Source organism: Pyrus communis, chromosome 16 (genome assembly GCF_963583255.1).
Source record: "Pyrus communis chromosome 16, drPyrComm1.1, whole genome shotgun sequence".
Taxonomy (NCBI): domain Eukaryota; kingdom Viridiplantae; phylum Streptophyta; class Magnoliopsida; order Rosales; family Rosaceae; genus Pyrus; species Pyrus communis.
In genome coordinates, this window is record NC_084818.1 from 2331657 (window position 1) to 2339339 (window position 7683).

Genomic DNA, 7683 nt, shown 5'->3' on the forward strand with positions numbered 1-7683 from the left:
GACACGTCAAAACTTTAATGCATTGGTGAACATTTGTTTTACTGAAATTTCGATGTCTACACTCACAGAGGCGTTTCAACCTCCCATTAGCCACCATCTTATGATTGATTACCATTAGGAATCGAATCAGGATGTGTCGTATGGAGTTCGGGGCTGTAATTCGTTCTCAACCATTAAACCACCCGGTTGTAGTTAATATTTTTTAGATAATTGAATTCAAGGATTAATGTTAGGGACCAAGATTGTCTCCCCTCCTACTTTCCATCCCCTACTACTTTTTTCAGCCATTGATTTCATACCAATTTAATTTAATGCTCCAGATTTTGTCACCTCACCAACGACACTAAAACATCTTTAAAGCCCAAATTTCCTAACTTTTTCTGCAGCCTTTCCACCCCCTCTGCCTTTTAAGCTGCCTTTGTTTCTGAAATGCATTTTACATAAGCCTGAGCTGGAGTAGTAATACATGCTTCCAATACAAGCAGAACTTTTTGCATATTCAAAATTAATAAGCATGGACTGCCGCACCAGAATATGCAGATTCAAAATTACACACAAAATATTTGTTTCGCAGAAACCAACGAGATCCAAACCTAACTCAACAACTTTGTCTACAATCTCTTGTACTTACAATAGAAGCAAAATTTTCAATTAAGCCTCTGGTAATGCAGACTAAAAAAAGTCCAAAATAACAATAAATTGGCCTCTGCAATCTCTATGTATGGCATAGCTACTTCTGCAATAACAATAAGTTGGCTTCCTCTCTTCATCTCTGGTGGTCATTGCTTACATTCAAACTCAAGGCCTATAATCATCAGAATCAATCATTTTCCATCCTATCTGCAATAGAGAAAAAGATATAGGAGAGAAAAAAAAAATCATCATCTCAAATTTTGTTTCTTTATGGAGGAGGATGTGGGCTTTAATTAAGTGGTACTAAAACTTTTGTATACTTTAAAATTGTTCTCAATTACTCTATAAAAACAAATAATGGGACACGTTCAATCAGAAAAAGAGGACCCCAACACGTTATAAAAAAGAAAACATGAATTCTATAGCATAAACAAGCAAAAAAAAAAAAAAAACATAAAGCACATACCTGGGAAGACCCAATGAAGATGTAGTGGTGTAAAATGGCGTAAGGATAGAGTTGCAAAAGTTTAGATGATCAACTTTGTTGTGATTGTGACCCAGAAATCAAATCGGCGGGAGGTGAAGTTTAGGAAAATTGGAAAAGCCGGGAAGGCATATAGGAGGGATAAATTTTTAGTTGTGACGGGAACACAAGTGGTACACACCACGTGTTTAAATAGGAATGGTGGAAATCTTATTTTTTAAGTTATTAACTTTTTAGCACACATATCCCCTCATTTGTTTAGTGACACGTAGTACGTAGTATACCACCTCGTGTACCTGTCACACTGAAAAATCTCTTGATAGGAGGGGGAGGCAGCATAAAAAGTCAAAAAAATTGGGTTGAAAGATGCTTTAGTGTTGTTGGTGAGATGACAAAATCTGGAGCATTAAATTAACTTGGTATGAAATCAATCGCTTAAAAAGTGGGAGGGGATGGAAAGTGGGAGGGGGGGGGTACAATCTTGGTCCAAATTAAATGCAAAGATGGAGCATGTTACTTGCAAACCACATGTGAAGTCATCATTATCATTATTTCTAATAATTGAGGCTTGATAGATGATGTATCATCATCTTAGAATCTTAGATCTAATTATTCATTAGTTTGTTCCAAAATTTACCCATTTAACCTAATTTCTTATTTCACAAGAAAACACGTCATGATCAACATGATTTTGCTCATATCAATTTTATATGATCACCAAAACTTGTTTATCTTTTCAATAACAATAAGGATAAAGATTTAGATTTTGAATCATCCCTTGTAGACAAATGAAAAAAAAAAAAAATAGTCATTGTATAAATAAAGACATGGTGGGTAATAATCATCACTACAGAATCATCAAATTTTCTTTTCTCTCTTTGTAACACCGGCCTCCCTCTATAATCCAAGCTCAAGACTTCTGCCAATAAAATGGGAACGTAGTCTTACTAAATCAAATATCAAACTATGAAGAACGAGACTCGAACTACAATCCAAAAGCAAAACACAATTTTCTAATCAGAGAACTGCTAAGAAGACTCTCTCAAAGTGAGACTCTTCATGGACTCTTCGTCACCTTATGTTTTTTACAAAATATTTTATAATGTTGATATGAGAATTGTGCCAACAAAATGAAACTCTAAAAATGCCTCACTGTTTGAGAGAATCTCCTTAACGTTACTCCTCTAATCAACTTAAACACAGATTTTGGCATGCAAACTTGAAAACACTTGTCACGGACAAATTGGCCCCCAAAATTCAAAAGTGGTTAATCACCCTAACTTACTTCTAACCAATCCAAGATTAAGACTCCATATACAACCAACCCACGTTCTCACCGTTCTTAACCAATCCAGACCACTTACCACGGGTTCATCATCCACCGTCAAAATCATAATGCAAATAGTCAGTAGGGCCATCACACAAATAAGTCGGGCGGGTGGGCTCCACAAACACAATCCAACTTGGGAATTAATTATGAACTTAACGTACCACCAAGCAGCCTCCCCATCGGCTTATAAAACCCACCACCTTCAGGTCCTCCACGGCTTCACCATTAACACGAAAAGCACCTTCATCTCCGTCACCAGAGTAGTCAATATATACAGTAAGTTTCACGTATGGCTATGAAAAATCAATGTTAGTGAAGAGAGAGCGTATAACGGCAACGATGATGCATGTAAACGCAGTCCTGGTTGCCATCACGGTGGCTCTGCTAGCGTGCGCTCCTCAGCGCATTTACTTTGAGGAGCGGCGCCTCACGGCGAACATGACCTTTGTCCGGAACGGTTCCGCTCTCGGAGCTTGTAAGTTTCTTCTCATTAACTCAAAAACTTGTAATTATGTAGTAAAAGAAAGATTTAAACATGTTTATTTATTTAGTTTGCTTGGATGATAGTTTGCCTGCGTATCCCCTGCACAGAGGATTCGGGGGCGGAGCAAGAAACTGGCTTTTGCAGTTCGAGGTAACTCTCTTTTTTTTTTTAATTACATGGGTTCAAAGAAAACTTATTAGTGATAATTAAAGTTAATAGCGTATAATTGAGAGTTAGCGACTTGAAATACTGCTATTGTAAGGTTGGAACAAAAGTTCAAAGTTAGTATTATATAATTAAAAGTGATTGACTTTAAATATTGCTGGTGTATTCTAACGTAAGTTACTTAAGGTTGTCTTCAGACAAGGGTTATAGGTTTTTTTAATCCGAACTTGTGTAAAACTCGTCTCCAATCAAAGACCAAAATGAATCTGCTAAATAGAATCAAGGTTAAATTTAGTCGAGAGCAGGTACATATAGTCGGCCCTTAAACCCTGTTCTAGCACATCTCAAGTCAAGATATAGAGATAAAAAAATAAACACTGATATTCCTTAAATATGGTCAGCAATACGACATGTCATTTTTATTCGTCTTGTGTACATTTGGTAAACCAAACATCGTAGTTTGTACTCGTCTTACGTCTTGTGCATGTAACCATATATAAAAGTGTTATTCACATATTTATTTTTACCTTTCATATATATTTTTTAATTTTTGACTATTAATCTTCTTTAACTCATTCAATTTGACGGCCGAAAATTAAGAGGAGTTTGTAAAAAATAAAAATGCATGTGTGGATAACACCACCGTATAACATGCACATCAATTCCTCAGTGCATGCTTTAACTAATAGTCATTGATTTAACTTGACTTGTGTATGAATGTCGAATCACGTAAGATGTCTTTCTTGAAAGCATTAGAGTTATGTATTTTAATCTTATTCGACTTCACACTGGTCTTACTCATATTTAAAATGCTATAATTAGACAATTCTATTCAAATTTTTTTCAATTGAACTTATACTTTATGGTTTTACTTAATACGAGAACTGCCATAACTGGACAATTCTGCCAAAATTTCCTTTTATTTACTCATATCCTGGGGTCCATATATGGCATCACATTTTCACATGCTATACTACTATTGCTGCTTTTTCATAATTTGGGCTATATATTTTGGCATGCAGCTTAAGATATGGGCGAGCCTCTCTGCATTACTTATTTCATAATTTACCACTAATCCCAAATAGTGTTAACTTTTTGGCAGACAGATGTAGTAGAGGGGGGACGGGCGGCGGGTTTCTGGGTGCAACGTTCTTTTTTCTTTCGAGAGAGGGTTGGTGCGTCGCACACAATTATTGACGAAGAGTTAGTCTTGCCTAATCCATCTCTCAAAAAAAAAAATCACTTTTTGCAGACAGTCCATTGCTCCTTTGCTTTTCTGTTGCCTCGATCACGTGGAGAAAAAAATAGAGATGACAGCTATTTTCTCAGTGGTAGCTTCTGATCTAGCTGACTATCCTTCCAGCCTCTTTCTAGTTTTGTCATTTCCTCTTGTTGTTGGACGGTTAAAGGCCGTGCCAAACATAGTCCATAGTGCACATTGGCCTATACATGTCCCATGACTGTACAAAACGACTTACATGGCAAAAGACACCGTCAGGATGGGGCTAATGAAATGAAGACATTTTGTCTAAACATCTTCACAAAACGCCACATCACAGTGTTCCCATGTCATGAATACAAACAATCTCACTTCTCTTACTAGTTTGTACCTCTATGTGAGTGAGCCTGTAAGTTTGATACATATTATTGGTCTATTATCTTACTTAAGCTTTTGGACTAGTCGTTGAGAGCATGTTTTTGAAAAAACAGGCATTGAGTTTGATTCTTATTCCTCACTTTTTTATTGGTTCCCTATACTTGTTATGCACGTCAGGGAGCGTATAAGCTTGATGTACATCGTTACATTCGAATTTTGAACCAGATTTTTACAACTGGAACCGAGTGAAGCTTAGATATTGTGATGGAGCTTCATTTGCTGGAGATGCAGTTGTTAATAACGGGGTACTTCTCTCTAAACATTTATTTCCTTCCCACGTTCTTAACTGATCATTTCTTTGCATGTAATGCGCGTATGAAATGATTGTGACAGACATCGTTGCTCTATTTGAGAGGGCAAAAGATTTGGGAAGCAATCATCCTTGATCTTCTGCCGAAAGGTCTAGGACAAGCGCGTAAGGTAACACTGATCGATCAGAGAAATTCTTCTGACATTTTTGACGCGAACTTAGACACTCGAATTCAGTTACTTTGTCGCATTCCATCTGTTTTCTAGGCTCTTTTATCAGGTTGTTCTGCTGGTGGTTTAGCATCATTTTTACATTGTAACAACTTCACCAAATACTTACCAAGCAACGCCGGTGTAAAATGCTTGAGTGACGCCGGATTCTTTCTCGATGAGTAAGTTCGTTACGTCCATTTTCCAACGCCAAAGTACTTTGCAGTTAATGCATGTATCATTATATCTTCAACTTTCGGCGTCACATTTTTTTGCAGACGAGATGTAAGCTTGGAACCACACCATGTTATCTTTCGTGAAAGATCTTGTGACTCTACAGGTAACAAGTTCTAATGCCGAAATAAACCAAATTTTTTGCTGATTCTATATTTTCCGTGTTCTTATTAGTATATGGATGGCAGGGAGTAGAGAAGAATCTGGAGGAGAACTGCACCAAGAATTCCGTTTATCCCGAGCTGGTAAGATTTTCGTAGCGTTGATCGTGGAGCTGTTAGCCGATTAATGCATGTTAATCACCTGGTTTTTAATATTTGCTATGTTTTGATGCAGTGTTTCTTCCCACAGTATGCACTGAGATTCATCACAACACATTTCTTCATATTGAACTCAGCCTATGACGTTTACCAGGTATAAATTTTGAAATAATTAGTAGGCGTGAAATTTAGCTGCAATATGTTTCATACCTCTTTTCTCTCTGCATCTCTCGTCACGTGATGCACGTAAACAGTCCTTATCAATTAATGGACCTCGTATTGTCCACAGTTCCATCACATACTGGTTCCGCCTTCAGCTGATCCGCGCGGACATTGGAACCGTTGCAAATTGAATCCTGCAGCATGCAATCCTGACCAGCTAAATACATTGCAAGGTTCTTCTTCAGTTCTTTCCTTTTTTCCCCCCCTTCAAGTTGCATCATTTTCTTTAACCAAAGCGCGATCACGGACTGTGCGGTAGCTGAATCATCGCTCTTTTTCTCTTAATCGTCAGAATTCAGGCACGATATGATTGTTCTACAAGTATTCCAGAAGAGGAGGGATTTTCCTCAATTCATGCTTTGCTCATTGCCAAAGTGAGTCTCAAGACACATGGTTTGGTAATGATTCTCCAAGAGTACACAATAAGGTATTAATGTTAATATTTCTATTTCCACCATTTAAGGAGATTCATGTCATTTCATATGCTACAATTTATACCAAGGGTTAAGCTGTGCACGATATACATTCCTTCGACTCTTGCAAAGCGAAATACCTTGTTGGATTGGGTTGCCCATGTCATTTCATATTCCAAGAATGTAAGAAGGTTTTGGTAGAGGTTGTGGATTGATGAGGTAATTTTTTTTTTGCAGACGATTGCAGAAGCAGTAGGTGATTGGTACCTCAGCAGAAGAGTGACAAAGGAGATTGATTGCCCATATCCTTGTGACACTACCAGCCATAACCTTATACCATCGACTCAAGTAATTAACGTTGTCATGATTTTCAGGCGTTATTGCAGAGAGATTCTAATACACAACTGGGATATATTTTCTGTTAGTTTTCTTCGTCACATGATCAGAGATATACAAACCATACATTGCATATTTTCCCGTACCCATTTTTTATTATTAATTCCATTGATCTGACCAGAAAAAAAAATACATATATATATATTGCAGGCCCTTTAAGAAGATTTACAAGCTATTAGCTAGGTCACAAAGGTCTTCAGGGGAAGGAAGGAGACAAAGTGATATACATGGCACAGCTTGTTAGAAAACAGGAAAAAGAAAAGCAAATATTCTTTTATATCAATTGGATTCAATTCACCAATAAATTATTAGTTGGTTTATTTTTATTTTGTTTTTGTTTTTTTGTTAAACGATAAATTTTATTATATTAGATGTTAGATTAGCCACTGACGGAGTTTGAATTCACGTCGTCATATAAGAGTTCAACACCTTTCTATTACTATCTTAAATGATCACTTGCTTTATTTGATTGTGAAATGCTCATCTTCTTTTTTTTTTCCTTTTTTTTTTCTGATGGAAAAAATTGCCTTCCAAAGAGCTTGAGGCCCATATAGCTCAAATCTGAATCTTCAACAATATCTGACCCGAGATTCTTGTTGGGCTTGAACATTTATCTGACCCAAAATTCTTCCTATTCAGTCAACACGCCGTTGAAAATTAAAAGAAAATGGAATAATTGAAGTTTACTCCCACTCTACAAAACCTTACGTGAGATTTTCACATCATATAGCTCATCGTTCAATTCTACTTAATTTCAAGGAAATTCCCCCTCTTACAACTCAAGTCTTTGTTGTTTTTGAACGTTAAATCATTGACTGTTTATCAAACTTTTTGTTCATCTAATATATTTTAGGCACAATTTGTTTATATGCTTGACATTTCAAACTCAATAAATTTACTATAAGTTAAAAGTTTCGCAAACTCTCAGCCGTTCAAGACAAAAAAA

At 36.6% G+C, this 7683-nt stretch overlaps 1 long non-coding RNA gene and 1 pseudogene across 1 annotated transcript; both read left to right on the forward strand.

Annotated features, from left to right (window-relative positions):
• The first annotated feature begins 2684 nt into the window (after window positions 1–2684).
• Window positions 2685–5204, forward strand: LOC137720952 (uncharacterized). The gene is made up of 4 exons (XR_011066598.1): window positions 2685–2922; window positions 3015–3081; window positions 4871–4998; window positions 5107–5204. It is a non-coding gene; the product is annotated as an uncharacterized lncRNA (long non-coding RNA).
• Window positions 5205–5275: 71 nt separating this feature from the next.
• Window positions 5276–6783, forward strand: LOC137721103 (pectin acetylesterase 9-like; annotated as a pseudogene).
• The last annotated feature ends 900 nt before the right edge of the window (window positions 6784–7683 follow it).